This window comes from Vigna umbellata, chromosome 1, assembly GCF_029865625.1.
Source record: "Vigna umbellata cultivar VRB3 chromosome 1, Vumbellata_1.0, whole genome shotgun sequence".
In the NCBI taxonomy this organism is placed as follows: Eukaryota; Viridiplantae; Streptophyta; class Magnoliopsida; order Fabales; family Fabaceae; genus Vigna; species Vigna umbellata.
The window spans coordinates 79,901,364-79,920,776 of NC_142165.1; the positions used below are offsets into that span (position 1 = coordinate 79,901,364).

Genomic DNA, 19,413 nt, shown 5'->3' on the forward strand with positions numbered 1-19,413 from the left:
TTTAAATATCTTTCAGAACAGCCTCATTCTTTGTTTTAGACTACGCCGATAATTTGATTATTTTTAAATATTTTTCTCAAAGCACTGGTTTTGTAAGCAAAACAGCGTATTTGTACGGACCAAATTTTGAAGTGCATTATTTATTTAAAATAAGAAAATTTTTAAGCATAACGCACACACTAGTTACTTTTTTACAATTATTTAAATGTTAGAAATATGAACAAATCAAACGTTGTTCTTAATTTTAAAATTTATATTTTGGGTTCGGAATGAGCCGAGAAGAGGCCTCAACCATCATATCCACACAAAAATATCACACGGATTATATACGGGTGTTACTCCCTCCACCACCACATCTGACTCTACATCTCCTCATTCCTCTTTTATCCTTCAATAGGATGTGAATATGCGTTAGATTCATAAACAGATATCGATCTCCGTTGAAGAACAAACGGATCTCAATATCCGTTTAAGAATATATTTGTAGCTAACAACCCACTTACCAATATCCTTCTACAATCAGCTCACCATATTCAATATCATTGTGAAAATTTTGTTAAGTTAGTGGAGGACGTTGACCTTTTGTTGGGGAATGGCGGCCACAAGATTATTATTGAAGCGAACAACTCCAAGACCTGTGCTGACGCTATCTGCAGTGAGTTCTAGGTATGTGTCTCCATTCTCTAGAAAACCAAGTCCCCCTCGTTCAGCTACACCTATTCCAACAACATCAGGGCTTTCCTTCTCAAAAAGTATTGCTGATAGTTTGAAGAAAACAAATAAGCTTTTGAATCAGGAAGTATTGAAGTTACATGCTCAGGTGTTGCAGTAACCAATCCAAGAAATATTATTAGCAGTGAGAGGTCCAAACCCGTGTGAGTCATAAGGATGATTTTATTCTTTAGTAGTTAATGAATCAGCAAAGTTCTAGAACCTCCCATTAGAAAATATTGTTAGAAGGGTTGGTTATATATATATATATATATATATATACATATGTATATATATACATATGTATACATATGTATATATATACATATGTATATATATACATATGTATACATATGTATATATATACATATGTATATATATATATATATATATATGTATGTATATATATATATGTATGTGTGTGTGATTGTAAGTTTTGTTAAGGGAATCAAGTAAAAAGTATCTTCTCTTCCTCTCTCTTTAGGAGGTTGTCCTCAAATACAGAGATTACCCACTATCTCCAACATTTTGGTGTTCTCATTGTCTTCTCTCCACCATGGCTGAATCTGTTCATAAGACTCAGTCAGAAAAAATGGATGAGATGCTCCATAACATGTCCTTTGTCATTTCCAAAATGGATGACATGAATCTTTGCCTTTCAGCCCTTGAAAATCGCCCTCCTTCTCCACCTCCTTCTCCTTCCCCATTTTCCTCACCTGATAATCATTCCTCTCATCGCCATTTTCTCAAGCTAGATGTTCCCCGCTTTGATGGTTCTAACCCCCATGGCTGGATCTTCAAGATCTCTCAATTCTTTGATTATCATTCCACACCGACCGAAGAACGGATCACCGTCGCGTCTTTTTACCTTGACGGTCCAGCTCTTGCGTGGTTCAGTGGATGTACCACAATAGACAGATTCACTCATGGCCACAATTACTGCAAGCTTTAGAGACCCGTTTCGCGCCTACTGCCTTCGATGATCCTCGGGGTAAGCTTTTCAAGCTAACTCAAACCTCCTATGTTGCTGTTTATCTAAGTGAGTTTGAGGCTCTTGCTAACCGAATTGTTGACTTGCAACCCCAATTTATTTTGAGTTGCTTCATTTTTGGGTTAAAACCGGAAATCCGCCGTGAGGTGCTTTCTCAACAGCCTCAAACGCTCTCTCAAGCTTCTGGGTTTAGAAACCGAGGCATATACGAACGAGGTAAAAAGTCTTCTTTTTATGCCTCGGTTTACAACCGAGTTAGTATTTTGACTTATATTGTCTCAGTTTAAACCTGAACCGAGGCAGTAAAATATTTTTTTTTATTTTTTTTATTTTTGCCACATCGTGGAGTACAGGGAAGCATTTTTTTTCTGGACATTGTGGAGCACAGGAAAGCAGAAGTGGGAAGCAGCGATGGGATGCAGAAGTGTGTTCAATCCCTTCATCCCTTCATCACCTGAAAACACCAGAAAACAGCCCAAGCTTTACCGAAAATCCCTTCATCCCTTCAATCCCTTCATCACCGAAAATCACCCAAGACCAACCCCTTCAATCCCTTCATCATCGAAAATCACCCAAGACCAACCAAGAGTTTAAGCAAAAAATAAAAGTTCAAGATCAAACAAAAAATAAAAATAATGCGTTCCCTGCACACACGCTTTAGCCACCCAGAAAACCCTCTCCCTCTGATACTCTCCAATGGTGTTTTCGGTCTTCGATTCCACTTGCGACCCAAATAGCAAGAAAGAACAGCCAGAATTACAAGCACAGACATCACAGCAAAAAATGGACCAACAGATCTGAAGACTTCCATGCGCTAGAACCAGTACTGCTCGGAACAGCTTCTCCCTCACCTTGTTCCTGCTCTGACTGCACCATTGAAGCCAGTGCTGGTGTTGCCATGGTGGACTTGGTAGTGGCGACGGCGGGGAGGCAAGGACCAGTGACGACGATGAAGAACAGGCGAGCGGTGGTGTGGCGTGGCGGTGGTGAACAGCGAGCAGAGAGGTTTTGCGGGAAGAGAGGTTTTGCGGGAAGGACGACGGGGGCGGTGGTGCGGTGGCAGGGGGAACTGAGACGAAGGGGCGGTGGTGCGGTGGCGTGGCGGCCGAAGCAAAAAGCAGTGGTGAAGAGGGAGCAGAGAGGTTTTGCGGGAAGGAGGGAAGGGAGGTTTTGCGGGAAGAAGAAGAGTGAAACTGAAAAAGTTTTGAACTTTAACCCTAAAACGAGGCAAATATAGGCCTCGGTTAATTTCCAACTGGTGCCGTATACCTTTTTCAAAAGCGGATTTAAAAGAACCGGTGCAGTATATTATTTTTCAAAAGCGGGTTTAAAAAAACCGGTGCAGTATACCCTTTTTAAAAACGGGTTTAAAAGAACCGAGGCATATAGTGTCTCCAAAATTACATTTCTGCCACCGCATTTTTATATGCCTCGGGTCTTCAAAAACCGAGACATAATACGCGATTTAAAAACCCTGTTTTTTACTAGTGTATACACCTAGACTATATATGTATCTAATTAGTAAAAATAATAACAAATAATATATATATATATATATATAGCAGGATACGTAATTATTTCCTTAAGCGATAATATTAGGGTTTCTTGACATTGTAAGTTGGATAATATATGACTTAATTAATTAATGATTTGATTCTATATTTATGACTATGATTTATTTTCTATTGTTAAATTAACATTAATGTTGTTTCGAAAGTATCACATATCAAAAGTTAGTTTATTTTTTACTTTGGAATTTCCTTTGATTGTTTTTCATTTTTTTTTCTTCCCCCACTTTCCTCTACCTGTCACTACCTTTCTCTCACCACATTCCACTTGTCATCTTCCTACATTCCATTGAGTGTAGTTAACAAAATTGATATTTTATTTAACAAATATTAAAACTTAATTAAGAAATAAAAGAATAAGAATATTCTTTTATAAGTAAAGATCATGCACCTAAATATAGAGAGATCAAACAACTAACTAAATCATAAGATAGATTTGAACTCAAATATGCTATTCTAAGGGTAATTCTTGTGTAAAAAGACAGGTGCTCTATCTTTTGGTTTGTATTGAAAACTTCATTTCTTTTTAGATTTGGATTTTATTTTTAAATAAAAATAGACTAATATTTTCTTTGACTTAAGTTATTTAATTTATGACTTAAGTGTGTGTGTCTGTTTAATCTCTGAATATCACTAAAAAAATGAATATTCTATGAAGGTTTTGGTTGCAATTTACGGAGATTTTACCCTCCACAAAAACATCCATAATTAGGTTTGCCATAGCCTTTTATGACTTTTAGTATTTGATTTATATTGTTAATGTTTTTTTTTGGATTTTAACCTATTTTATTAGTGAATATTGAAGGTCTAAAATCCAATTTATTTTCAACTACTTTATTACAAAAATTTTAATCTCTTGTTTTTTCCAGTTTTATTTCAACAGTTAACTTTAAATATATTTTTATTAGAGTTTCTTATTTTATTTGTTTTGTATTTTTTAATAATACATAAATTCTCGCATAAAAGAAATATTATTGACATATAAAATAATGATAAAAAATAATAATAATTGATAACTTTTCAAATAATACTCATGTATACCATATCAAATTAATGACATAAAATAATTGGAATACAGGATCCAGAGTGCTGAGGCTTCTAAAAGAAACACAATATTCTAAAAGTTAATACCTTTTACTAATCTTATAGACATTCTACAAAATTTATAACAATTTTCTTTAAACTTCCAGCTCTTTTATCCTTCCCTCAACCTTTATAGCTTTATAAGGTATTCAATTGCATCATCAAGCCTCGAAACTTTGTCATCCTGAAAGATTTGTACACTTCATTAATTTCAACAATGAGTGACAATCAAGAAAATATTCTTTATTTGTCAATGGCTCTATTGCTCAGGAGACATAAATCCATGTGCTCAAAATCAATAAAAGATAGCAAACGAATCATATATGTAATAAATATTAAATACAATAATTCTCACATTTTTTCGAAAAAATAACAAGCCAATAACCCATGCTAATGGAAGCAAAATATTCCTTCCTAATCCTTCAATGGCAATTACATCCTCCATTGTACCCCATTTTCACTAAAGTTGATAACGATTATACGTCTAATTGCATGTCTTATAGAACTAACAAAAACATCCAAGTTGAATACACTTAAGGCAAAAATTAACAAGATATAAAATGAATCAAAACATACAAGCTCTACAAAATAAATGTCAAAACATAGAGTAGAGATTACTTCATCTTAAAATAAAATAGTAGTATTTGATAAGTCATCCCAATAGCTCAAACTCTGCATTTTGTAGAGAACATAACAAAAATATTTATAAAGTTATCAACTTTCAAGTCTATCTCATGTTCATTTCCAACCCTTAACTAAAGAAGAGCTGGCCATTTTAGTAATTGACATAGAAGAAAATAAAGATAAAAGCCAAAAAAAAAAACAAAATTGAATTGTATTGGAAGGAGTCACAACTTAATCCTATTACTCCAGAGAAAGCACCCATCAATAAACCACCTTTGTGACCAAGTCAAAGGTTGAGCCTTTCAGATGCATGAAAAAAACCACATGGTCTAAACTCTAAAGGATGAAAATGCAAATTTGCAAATGAGTGTTAATGTAAATGATAATTCAAAAACATGATCATGAAATTGGTTAAAGAAGCTTCAATTTGTTTATCAGGTGATTTCTAATGATGATGATGAAACAACATACAATTATCATTTAAGTCTTTAGTTTAGTTTGAAGTTTCCATATCAAAGAAAAAATAGGTTTTTAATTTTCTACCAAATCATGAATGCACACAATGTAAAACTAAAAGATTAACAGAACACACAATTCACAAGCTAGTATCAAGAACTTTCATCATCAGCCTGTTATCTTCATTGGAAGATGTTAACTAAACTAGCCTTTTTGAAACAAAGCTTTTGCATTTTCTCTATCATGCGTTGCAAAATCTGCCTATAGTTGATATGGCTAATAAGGGAGCAATGTTCATAATTCTTTTAAGAGTTGAGACTTAGCAATAGAAGGGTCACCAACCATCATCATGTTAATGTCACTAAAGAAGCAAGACAGACCAACATTATAATTTTGTATTAAGTTAAAAGATAAGGAAGATCAACCAAAAAACACGAACCCTCACAAGTGAGTGCCATTCTTTAAGCTCTTCAAATGCATAATATCTTTCAGCTATATTTTTAATGATTTTGAGATCTTCAGGGTTGTAGATTGGTTCACTAGCCTCTTTGTTGAGAAGAGAAACATTTTTGGCTATGAGCACAATTACCTTAACCTGCATAAATCATTAATACGCACGTTCTAATCATGATAAAGATTTGAAAGTGAAAAGGGTGAATGAATGTGACCAAACCATTAACTCACTTAATCACACATTAATCTTCTTTACAAAGGGTATAAACTAAAGAGCGAGAAAAATGAAAGATAATAAGGCTAAAGAATATGAAGAAAATCATCTTTGGGTACCTTGAGATCATCAAAATCCAAGACATTACAATCAATAGATGAAACATAAATCAAAATCAAAATAAAAGTACTAACAAGTGCATGAAAAAGTAGATAAAGGCAGCGACGGTGTCTAGGTTTCAGAAATATGAACATGAGAATGTGAATGAAACTCTATGGCACCTACTTAATGGAGATAAAAGTTGAAAATGTTAAGAGGAAAAGGTGAGAAGTGTTAACAAGTGGACTTTAAGCCTAACTCAACCCTAAAAAATTGGCTTTTAAGATGAGGTTTATACCCACTTATATACTATAAATTAGCCTTATCTATAGTTGATGTGAGACTTCCAACACCCTCCTTCACGCTGAGGTATATACATCTCGAGCGTGAGACCAGACATTAATGGGTGGTCCGATATTGGCCCCATAGCGGGTGGAACAATATGTCCACACAAATCTCGCTAGAACAGGCTCTAACCTAGCTTTGATATTATGTTAAGAAGTGGACTTTAAGCCTAACTCAACCCCACAATATCGGCTTGTAAGATGAGGTTTGCACCCATTTATATATTATAAATTGGCCTTATCTTTACTCGATTTGGGACTTCTAACACCCCCTCACACTGAGGTATATACATCTCAAGCATGAGACAAGAAATTAATGGGTGGCCCGGTAACGGGTGGAACAACATGCTTGACAAACAAAAATATCGCTAGGATAGGCTTTAACCTGATTCTGGTACCATGTTAAGCAGTGGATTTTAAGCCTAACCCAACCCCATAAAACCAACTTGTAAGGTAAGGTTTGCACCCACTTATATATTATAACTCCACAAAAAGTGTGGGACTTCCAACACTTCTTTTTTTAAAGAATAATTTTGATGTGTTATTTCAAAGACTAGTGTACCATATATATATATATATATATATATATATATACACACACAAGGATCCTATAATTCCTGATCTATTAAAGGTATGACATCTACACAAATTATAATAATATCTAAATTATAACTAACACAATATTTGAATTCCTAATATTTGATAATAGAATATTTTGCATATCTTAACACCCTTACTCAAGTTGGTGCATTGATATCACACATTCCCAACTTGAATAGAGAGCCATTAAACACTCTACTTGACACTCCTTTGGTGAGAACATCAGCCAACTACAATTATGATCGTACAAAGAGAAAGTAAATTATTTCAGCTTCAAGCTTCTCTTTTATGAAATGTCTATCAATCTCCACATGTTTTGTTCTATCATGTTGCACATGATTGTGAGCAATTTTATAGCCGACGTATTGTCACAGTACAAACTCATAGTTTCATTTTGTTTAAAACCCAAATCTAATAGCACATTTTTAATCCACAAAAGTTCACATACACCTAGCGTCATGCCTCTTAATTCTGCTTCAACACTAGATCTTGCTACTAATGACTGTTTTTTACTCTTCCAAGTTAAAAGCTTCCCTCCTACAAAAGTAAAATATCCAAAGGTGGATCTTTTATAATCTTTTGAACCTGCCCAATCTGCATCAGTGTACCCTTTTACCTTTAAGTTTCGATGATTTAAGAACAAAATTCCTTTTCCAGGAGTGAACTTCAAACATCTCAAAATCCTCTCAACAACATCCATATGAAGCTTTTGTGGGTCATGCATAAATTGACTAACAACATTCACTACATATGTGATATCTGGATGTGTATGGGACAAATAAATTATTTTTCCTACTAGCCTTTGGTATCTCATTTTTTCCATGCTTGCTAAATTTGAGCCACTAATGCAAAAATAGCGTATAACGTCACGCTTTCAACGTCTAACCACTCAATAGCCAACATTAAAAGTGACTGGTGACAATTTTGTAAATAAATGCAATTATTAAACGCCGTTTAGACTTATAATTTGACGTAAAAAGATATTAAACGTCGAATGTCTCAGCGTTAGACGTCAAAAGGTTAATGAATTCAAAAAAAAATTGTGCGCGAGATTGAAAATTCATTCACTTTATCTTAGCACGCGAGACCCTCTTCTCTTCTCAAACTTTTCTCGAACGAAGTTTGACGACCATCACATGTAATCTGTTTTTCATTTGATACAAATGCATGTTAATTAACTACTTTAGGTATGATTTTCGTTTTGTTTTCACCAATTATTTTTGTGTTCTTGTCCTTCATAGGCGCATTCTGCTTTCTCTCTCATTAGTGGCAACACTTTATTTAGATGAACCCACCTTTTGAAGATTTGTTCTCATTTTCATTTTGAAGAACTTATTTGTTGAACTTGTTTGTTGTTTGATTGAACTTATCTGTTGTTTGTTATTGTTATTTGTTGTTGATTATACATTATCGTTCATAGTTCTGCTTTTGAAGTCTCGTAGAGTTGTAAAATAGGATTACATTTAATTAAAAAAATTGATTAATGTCATATATTGACAAAATTCGACGTTAAATTAACGTCGTATATTGACAAAATTCGACGTTAAATTTAACGTCTCCAAATATGACGTCATTTTCGAATTCAACGTGAAAGGCCAAAATATTCGACGTTGTACGCTGTTTTTGTACTAGTGAGCATTGAAAGATTTAATGATTTTGTTCAATTAGTGTATCAACTAGTGTTCTCCCAACCAGCCCAATTTTCGATAGTAAGTCAATAATATATTTTCTTTGGCATAGGAAAATACCATGTTTTGATCTAGCTACTTCAATACCCAAAAAATATTTGAGGTTTCCAAGTTGTTTCATCTCAAATTCAGATGCAAGGTATTGTTGTAAATTAGAAATCTCATCTTAGTCATTTTCTTTAACAATCATATCATCTACATATATAATCAAAGCTGTAATTTTTCCTTTTCCTCTCTCCAAAAATAAGATGTGATCAGAGTTACTTGCTTTATAGCTAAAAGTCTTCATAGACTTGGTAAACCTTCCAAACCATGCTCTTGGGGATTGTTTTAATCCATGAGCCTTCTTTAATTTGCAAACCTTCATTCCAATTGAATTTGTCATGCTTGGTGGAGAATCCATATAAATATCTTCTAAAATTTCTCCACGTAGGAAAATATTTTTCACATCAAATTATAGAAGAGGCCAATCTTGGTTTGTTGCTAGCGACAGAAGTATTCTCATACTGTTGAGCTTGGTTACCGGTGTGAACGTCTTTTGGTAATCTACACCATAAGATTGAGTGTAACCTCTAACCACAAGTCGTGCTTTATATCTCTCAATAGTTCCATCAACTTTATGCTTAATTGTAAATATCTATTTAGAGTCTACAGCTTTCTTTTCTCTTAGTAAGGATATAAGATTCCAAGTGTTGTTTATTTCTAAAGCTGTGATCTTCTCAACCAAATCTATAGATCCAATCTATTCTTAGAAATCGATAAGATTCCTGTATTCTTTTCTGGGTCGGAAATATACTTCACGAGAAACCCTCCACACTTGTTTTCACAACTCTTTCAATTTAGCAGAAGAAAAAGTATGATGAGAGACGAGTAATATTTGTAAAAATTTATTATAAATATAACCTACTTCATCCCATTACATTCTGTGAATCAAAGTATATACCTCAGAAAACACTACACAATCTCGAGTTACAAAAGCACTCTATTTCTGGAAATAGCAGAATATGAAAGCAAATGCCTCTTAGTTCTTTCTTGCGGTTTCGTCCAATGAATTTGACACGGTATGATATTAAACGATGCAGGGTTCTGACAAGACCTCGGAATCGAAAAAAACGCCATGCATTCCTTCGCTGATCTCTGATCCGGAAGACCAATAATACAGTTCTTCCTTACATCCAGAACCCCTCTTTGAATCAGCCTCTTGCACAAAGGTCCCACTTTCGTAAAATAATTGTAAGACAATGAAAGATTCGCCAAATTCCCCAACGCACACACCACTTCCGGAACCTGTCCATACAAAAGGTTCCTTGCCAGGTTCAGCTGCTCCACTTTCTTCAAGCACCCAAAGGACCAAGGTATTGACCCAGTTAAGAGGTTCGCACCAACATCAAACAACGTCACGTTTCCCAAGAACCCGATGTCGTAGGGAAGACAACCAGTTAAAAGGTTGTTCAAAAGCAGCACTTCGATCAACGTGGACGAGGCTTTTCTAATGCTCCGGGGAATGGGCCCGGTGAATTTGTTGTTGGCCAACGTGAGATAAACGACGGGTGTGTCTCCTAGATTGTTGGGCAGTGTGAGCATGAAATTGTTGTTGTTGAGGAAAAGAACATCTAATGTCTGCATGAAAATCTGTGGGGGAACCGTGCCGGTGAAAAAGTTGTACCTAATGTCCAAAAAGGATAAGGTGGGGATGTTGATGACCGACGTGGGAAATAACCCGGAGAACAAGTTGTTACTTAAATCAAGTTCGTATAGAAACTTGAGTCCCGCTATTTTTGGCGATATGGTGCCAGAAAATTTGTTACTGTTTGCATGGAAAAGAGCCAGGTCAGGGAGTTGATCGATGAAGCCATCAAGTGTTGGAGCAGTGAGTTGGAAACCATTGAAATCAATTGAAGCAATGGTTGTGGCAGTGAGGTTATCTGGTGGGTTGTCACAGTAGAAGCCTGTGTAGTTGCATATATCTGGACCAACCCATGTTGCTGTTATTCCCAAAGGATCTGAGGTTATTGTGTTCTTGAAGGCTTGAATAATGGGGAAGACCAGAGCAAGTCTTTGGTCTATGAAGTTTAAAATGTCAGGGATTAGTGGGATTGAATCCGATAGTGGTGATGGGGTTTCAAGGATTTGGCAACCTACTAAGAGAAGGCAAAGAAAAAATGTTAAGGTGCGGAGTGTTGAAACTGAAAATTGCTTAGGTAAAATCATGCTTTTGATTTCTGAGGGAAGGCCGCGATTGAACTGTTTTTGTATTGGTTAGTGATTTATAGTGGTCGATGAATTTTTCTTTGGTCGCATAATGAAATGATTTGCATGTTTTTGTTTTCTTGATAGTGGTTGGTGGGTGTTAGTCAGAAGGTTTGGTGCACATTTCGCACTCGGAAAGAGGTCAAGCCCACCAAGAACTTGTGCTTGGAAAATTTGGTAAGGTGCCATTATGCGCGTACCACCGACTTTAAAATGGAGCACATTTTGTGGCTTTTGAACTTTCTAAACCACAAAACTAATGGAACAAACACTTTGTGATGAGTTTTATGCATTGTAAACAACTTAATTATTAGAGCCACTTCTAACTTAAATGGATATGCATGAGTTCCCTCCTCTGTTGCTGTATAATTTATTCACAGCAACTAAGTGCAAAAACGTGATTAGATCTTTCTGCTATCCTTCCTCACAAATCAGTGATCCTTTCTTCAATTCACCATATTGCCGATCCAAAAAAAAAATAATAATAATAACCAGTTTACCATATATGGCCGTTCATTAAATTATACTAATACTGGTGTTTTCGTGGGTGTCTTTGAATCAAATTGAGAACTAAATCAACTTGAATCCTTTTCAATTCCAATTAATTCAATTATTTCTTTTTGGTCTGAAATAGAAGTGTAACTGTATAAGATGTTTATCATATATACTGAAGTGCCTTGCTAGGATGAATCTCCAACTCCAAAGCTTTTAAAAACCATCCGTCAACATTATCCCAGCCTTGTGTTTCATAGGAAATTTTACACACACATTTAAATACAATAAATATAATCTATCTCACTTATAATTGTTTAATCTTTTTAAATGTTTTTTTTAATAAGACAATTCAAACTTATTAAATTTTCACTCTTTTCATGTAGATAAAGTATTTTATTTACTACAAAATGCAAAAATAAACAAAAAATAATGGTTAGTAATTAAAAAAATATACATTTTGATAATTTATTTTTGTTGATCTTGTTTTTATTTTTCGGCCAAATTTCGTAAAAAGAAGAGGAAGCTTTTATTTAATATATATGTCAATCAAGATTATTTTCTATTCAACATTATACAAAATTATGAATGGATAATGCTCCGTAGACAACATTTATTTAATTAAGTGTTATAAATCAAAACACGGCACCAAAAGACAACGCTTTATGAAATAATTGTTATAAAAATGATTATACATAGACAAAACTTCATTACAAAGACAATATGATTTATATTATTTTTTTAAATAATAATTTGAAATGGATTGTGTCTATATATATATATATATATATATATATATATATATATATATATATATATATTCCAATGTTGTTTGATTAGGTATTTTTTGAGTCTCATTTGACTAGGTTAAGGGATGAAGCCTTTTATGTTACGTATTCATTCAAACCAATTATACTAATATATTTATTAGTTCTCTTAAAGTTAAGGTTGGACACTAAAAGGGTGTGTACCTTGATGTGAAATTGTTAGTTTCTACCTTTGTGTTTGCTTCACTCTCCATAATCACACACATGTCTAATTCTTGTTTCATGTTTATCCCTATTCAATGAAAAAAAAAAATAGGTATGCATGATGTCTTATGCTTTAATATGGTGTCTAATAACTTTAATAGGGGGCTAAACCTGATTCTGTTTTAGGTACTGATTTTGTTATGGCTACTGATTTGTGCCATTGATTCTAATAACCTTAACAAGTGGTTGAACCTGATTTTGTTATGGCTATTGATTTGTGTCATTGATTCATCATGTTCTTGAGTTTATTGCTTCTGGAACTTGTTTGCTCTTGAGAACAAAATAACACACCTTTATTTTTTTTATTCTAGTGATGAAAATCCCTTATTAGAACTAAACTTTAGATTTCTCTCCTTTTTCTTTAGGCTATGTAGATGTAACCCTCTTCATTCTCACCTCATCTTACAAGTCCTAATCAACCATGTGGTTGTAGATCAAACGATCTAGATATGTTATCTATAGTACATACAATGAGTGAAACACGCACATGATTATGCTTATTTGCAAAAACTAATGATATCTAGATATGTGAAATGTTTTCTTAAAGAAGTCCAACTTCAACATGAGGATATTCAGTTCATTAACTTGTAAGCATAACAATTTAATGTATTTATTAGAGTTTAATGTAATCTATAAACTTATAAACCATATTAATATTTATAGAATATATAGTGGAGGAAGTAATCAAATCACTTATCATAATAGATTATTAGCATTTATGACATTTTTGTGGTAGTTTATTTGCATATTGTCGCGGTTTTTCAAAACTAAATAATTAAAAGGTGTAGATAAAGTTAAAGGTATCTCACGGTGTCCAGTACTGATCACGAATAATGAAGAACAATCTTCTTTCTCTTTCTTTCATTTCCCATAAATATTTAACCACAGTTCTTCCATCGGCATCGGCAATCTCTTATGGCTATTATATTGGTAAGAAGGTCTAGGATCATGTTGATATGCATAGTAACAATGTCTTTTGTGTTTATATGTGCATTCTCTATTTTTGGAAATCTTTACCATTTGGAAATTTGTATTCCTTGTTTCCTCTAAAACTTTTTCCTCTCATATGTGCTTTAGATTGTTTACTAACCTACCTTAAAAACAGTGTTGAATAATGAACATGTTGCTACAAGCTTACAAACATCCTAAATTCAACAATATAATCATGATTTAACTATAAAAAGCTTGGGATTATTTAGATTTACATGCACAAAGAACTCCTACAAATAGTATTTAATATAAATTTATTATTAATATAAAGTATGTTGAGATCTTGATGCAACTCCTCCTGAATTTTATGAAGAAGATGAGAATAGAGAAATAATTTCAAGTAAACTTATATCATAACTAGAACAAGGGTAACTATTCACAATTCTGACAATCTTTTACTACAAGTTAAACACTTTGTTGTTAATCACAACAACAACATTGCTGGTGTGATTGAGTACCTGAACTGGCTTGGCTCATGCACAACCGTACTTGCTTGAATAGTCGGATGATGAGAGCATGGTACTCGTTAGAATTAAAAGTTAGATAACATGCTAACAAATCGTGCATTTCTTTTGGCTGGTTGATTTGTTTCTTTGTGATCATCTTTATCATTTAATCTCTGAAATGTTAAGACAAGATTGTCTAGAGGGACTAGATTGTCTAGCAACTCGAGTTTTGAAGTTTAACATACAAGACTTAACGAAATATTGTTTAGTGAAGTATAACGTCTAAGCAAAGTACATATTAGATCCACTTAACATTCTTACTCACATTACTAAAGCAATGCTACTCTTTTCAAGATGCATAACAATACAAATCTTCGCACAAAAATCCACCTACTCTCAAGAAGATCAATTCTTTCTAAGTAACGATTATCTCTCGAAGAAAGTTATATACAGAGGACTCACAGAAGAAAATATAATAACTTTTGCTATCATTGAATCGTTACATTGTTGTTCTCTCTAAAAGTTTAGATCTTCTGAGTCTATTATTAGAAACAAGAAAAAGTCTTTCAAGTTATCAAATTTCATTATATTGAATTTATCATCTCTTTGAATTTGAATTTGTACTTGTAGTCAAAACGCCGATTGTGTTTGTATATTCAGCAGTGAATTAAAGGAAAGGGACAAAAGAACTAGAAAAAAATAAAAGTTCCCTATATAAAAAACAAAGCAAAAGAATAAAAGGAAAGGAACAAAAGAACTAGAAAAAAAATACCAAAAGAAAAAGGACACAACAACAAGAGAACACTTTTTTAGACTTAAATTTTAGTGCAGTTTGCATTTTCCAGCAAATGTTTTGGTTTGGTTAAGCTGTTTGGTCTTGTTTTGTTAGTTTTATTTTGGTTTTCTTCATCCATTCTAACACTTATTTTTTAGGAATTCAATTTGAGTACTTACCTAATTGATTGCCTTAATTTTTTCTTGTCATTCTTAACTTTGTTTGAAGTATTGTCTCATCTTACTCCATTTGAGTTTAGCTTTCAAATTGTGCTTTTGTTACTTTCATTCTTTGGTGCTTGAAATCATATTTGGTTGGTGCTTTCTTTTGGGAGTGATGTCATACCCCCTACCATGGCCCAAGCACTTCAAGGAGAGTTAGAGTCAACTATGCAAGATGAAGCAAAATTCTTTCTCTTAGGCCATCATGGAACACCTATAGTAGATTACGAGTATTTAGACCTTGTATTAAGGGACAAGTAGTGTAAGTTTTTTTAGGCCAAGTAATTTAGCCAAGTAGTGTAGGTTTTTCCTTAAGCTAGTCATCCAAACCATATGGAAAGTATGTGTCATGTGTCACACTTCCGTTTGAGATGATTTAGCTTTAGTAATGGCCACATGACACTCTAGGAATGGAGAGAATTACTAAAAGTTAATGGCCATATTTCCTTCCCTCATTGGAGAGGATTTGTGGACATTTTTCCACTCCTTAGTGGGCCACTTGGATAGGCATGCAAAATTTTGGTTTTTAGGATTTTAAGGAGACACCCTTAGCCTATAAATATAGGTGTATCCTCTCATTTATTCATCTTTGGTTTAGAGTAATGTTATGTTGTCCATTTATGGTCATACTACTCTCCTTAAGATCAAGACTAGAGCAACTCATAGGACCCCTCTACTCACCTTCCTCTTTGAGTTGGCCTAATAATGGAAACCCATCATGGGAATTCCATTCAAAGAAGTACCAACTTAAGTTAAGGCTAAGAAAGGGAAGTTGGAAAAGGACTTTTAGAAGCTCTTTCTTGATTTTCTTTCCCTAAGTCTTAGAAGAATTCTTTTTAATATGTTTATATGTGTTTTGTAGGGTCCAATAAAGGTAGGAGATCATGGATGAACCATCAAAGAAGCTTGGAAAGCCAAGGGAAGAAAAGAAGCCAAAATAAGGAAGAAAATGAGGGCTTTCCAAATTTTGAAGCTTGGCTTCCGGATTAGAAGTGTGAAGGAATTTGCCTTCCGGAATGAAGAAGTTGCCTAACCAAAAACTTGACAAGCCTAGCCACTACGAGAAGTGTTTTTCACATGTGTGGTTTCTGACCTGGTTTGAAGCAGCGGTTGTGTGATCTGTGTAGTTGGCGCCTCTTACTTATTTTAATTTGAATTTGGGAGGGAATTTAAGTCAGAAGGATGGCTCATCTTTACCTATAAATAAGAGAGTCATCTCTTTGTATTTTCTCACCTTTGAAGTATAATGAAATGTTGTTGAAATTATTTCAAGCTTCTTATACTCTTGGGTCAGACCTTGTGTCACTATTCTCTCACTCTCCTCTAGCTTCCTTTCCTGGTAGGAAGGCCTTCTAAGCTTAGAGGCTCCATACAGTCACCATTTCTTCATTCACACTTTCATCAAACACCTTCAATACGCCAACTTCCATTGCTTCTTTTTTCATTATGTTGCACTTTATGATTCAAGGAATTATTCCTAGCATGATGCCTGGACATGCTTCCATCACCTAAGCTCTCTTAGATCCTTCAAATGCCATACCACTACCACACAAACACCATAGGTCGTGAACCTTTCTCCTCTGCCTCCATAGCTTTCGTAAATACCTTGTTTCTTGCACACCATTTCTGCATTTTCCACCCAAGGGACCAAACCTCCCAAGATAGATATTCTTAGAACATCACTAAACTCCACCTCCATCACCATAAAACATCACAAAAACGTGAGCTTAGCTCTCATTTCCATTAACTTCTAAAACACTCACCCTTCCCCCTTCACCATGGCTTTCTCTTCTATCTATGGCCCAACCTAGCTAAGGAGATTGTCATCAGGGAGTTTGACTAACTTTGAAGGTAGTATCTTGAAGGCTTGAAAGAAGGCTAATAGAAGCATTTCATTAGACTTTGGAAGAAGGAGACATATATGGATTTGGAGTGAAGATCAAAAGAGTATAAACACTTGAAGAAACCAAGATTTTGGGGTTGCTTTTGCAATTTTATTTTCTGTTTTGTATCACAGAACCTTTGTGTTCTTGTAATTCTTTTGGTTTCATTTGTTACTTACTTGGTGTCTTGGAAAAATGTCTTTGATACAATCTCATCTTCATTGCTAAAATTGTGTAACAATTTATTTTCCACTCTTAGAAATCAAGGTGTGTCAAGGGGCTTCTAAGTGTCACTTGCATCTTCACTAAGGGCCATTAGTCTTTACTTTCTTTCATAGCATTTACATTCCTTTTACTTTCCTTTTATACATTGCCTTGTTTTTCTTTTAAGTGTCTATGATGTCTAGGTTGTTTGAATGCATCTTAGATAAACCTTTCTTAGGTTTTAGGAGTATTCTTTGCATTTGCATTTGAAAACGTTTTGGAAGGTTTTTACTTAAAAGCTTAGGTAAGGGTAATATAAGAAAACTTTTGGCTAGGAAGGACTTGGTTTTTAAGCTTGTACATTGTGACTCACCTCTCCTTCTTGGGAGTAACTTGGAATATTCTTGCTAAAGTTGTTTTCCACATGGCAAGCTCTTAGTGGAGAGTTTTCTTACAAAGGTAGTGATCATGTGTCATTTTTCAAGTGGAGAAAAACGTTTGCTAAAGTGGCTTTCTACATGACACTCTAGGAGTGGAGAGTTTATCTAAAAGTTAAAGTGTCACATGTCAAGCTCTCCTTCACCATGATAAGATTTTTAAGGTTTGGTACAAGATAACATTTTAGGATTTTTGGATCTATTTTTAAGACACATTCATCTATAAATAAAGTTGTCTCCTTTCCTAGTAAAACCACTTTGAGATTTGTATTGCAATGTTGTTAAATTATTGAGCCATTAACTTATTTATAATTCATGGCTAGAACATCCCATGAGGTCCCTCTAACCACCCATTGGCTCAATCTCTCTAAGAGCACCATCAATCATCTTTATTCTATCACTTAGGTTGTGTTCACTTGGAAGGTTGAATTTGAGGGAGAGGAAGTGGATGTATTTGAAAGGATTTGAGAGTAAATGTAATGTTGTTTTTTTAAAGGATTTGTAAGTGATTGAGAGTGGATTTGAAGGTAAAGTTTGTGAAAGTTAGTGTAGGATTTGATAGATGTGATAGATTACAAAAATGTTTTAATTGATAGAAAATGGAGATTACCAAAATGTCCTTAGTGATAAAAATAATATAAAATGATATTTATTAATAAATGATAAAAGTAATATAAAATTATATTTATGATGAATATATTTTTTGGTAAAAATTATTTGAAATAGTAAAATTTTAAAAAAAATTAATATACAATACATTTTTTTAGGATACATTTTAAAAAATAATAGAAAAATAAAATGTTATATTTTTATCCTTAGTTATAAAAATAATTTAAAATAAAATATAATTAGTGTTAATTATATTAAATTACTTGTGAGTTATTATTATTATTATTATTACTATTATTATTAAATTTAAGGTTTAATCAATTAAAAAATTAAACCCAAAGTGAACTCTTTTCTCATAAAAGTAAAAATTTATTAATGCAAAATCAATTCTACCACCAATAACAGCCTCACATGCTACAGGGGTTGCACCACCATATCTTCAATTCCATGCATGCTTTATTTCAAAAATACATAAAGGACATTTAAGTAAAACTACATGAATCTCTTCAAATCTCTGTGAGGATTATTTTTTCTTGTAATTCGCAAATCCATTCCCTGATCATTGCAAATCTTATAAAGCAAAGACAATATATTCTTTTATCCATTTGTGTAATTCTTCAGTAAATTATGTTCAAGTGAACAGAACACTAAACTTTAAAACTGAGAACAATCACTACCATCTATATAACTTCTATGCCACTTGTATCTCCATAACTTTATCTTCTTGTTTTAGCCTAACTTAATTTGAGGAGGAGACTATCAAACAATAATAAAAAATCTTCTTCTTGCAAAAGCACAACAATGTTAGCATAACAGTGACAACGTTACATTCTTTAAAATTTCGTAAGTACTATTATTGTCTTTTTCCTTCTCGCATACGGTTATAAAGGATTGAAAATGCCTTAGAAATCTAAAAAACCAATTCAGAAACATGTGAATGGATACGATGTTAAAGAACAAGAAAGGAAAATGATGACGGTTCAAAAATTAATCATTATAGTGATACTAAAAAGAAAAAGGGAAAAAAGAAATTATTATTAAATAAGTGGTTTTTTTTTCTTCCTGTAAGGTACCGACTAGTTAGCTACTGTGGGTTTGTCCTTGGACCTTAATTATTAGTCACTAGCAAACAAGAATTCACCGTAACTTTAATGGCATTATACTATGAAAAAGATTCTTGTGCAGGAAGCAAATTGAAATGTTAAACAAATTTTGTATTTACTTGCACCAAATCAAGAGATTAA

General features: G+C 33.6%; 1 pseudogene; it reads right to left on the bottom strand.

Annotated features, from left to right (window-relative positions):
* Positions 1–9,702: 9,702 nt before the first annotated feature.
* On the bottom strand, positions 9,703–11,063 carry LOC124832084 (uncharacterized protein At4g06744 pseudogene; annotated as a pseudogene).
* Between the last annotated feature and the right edge of the window lie 8,350 nt (positions 11,064–19,413).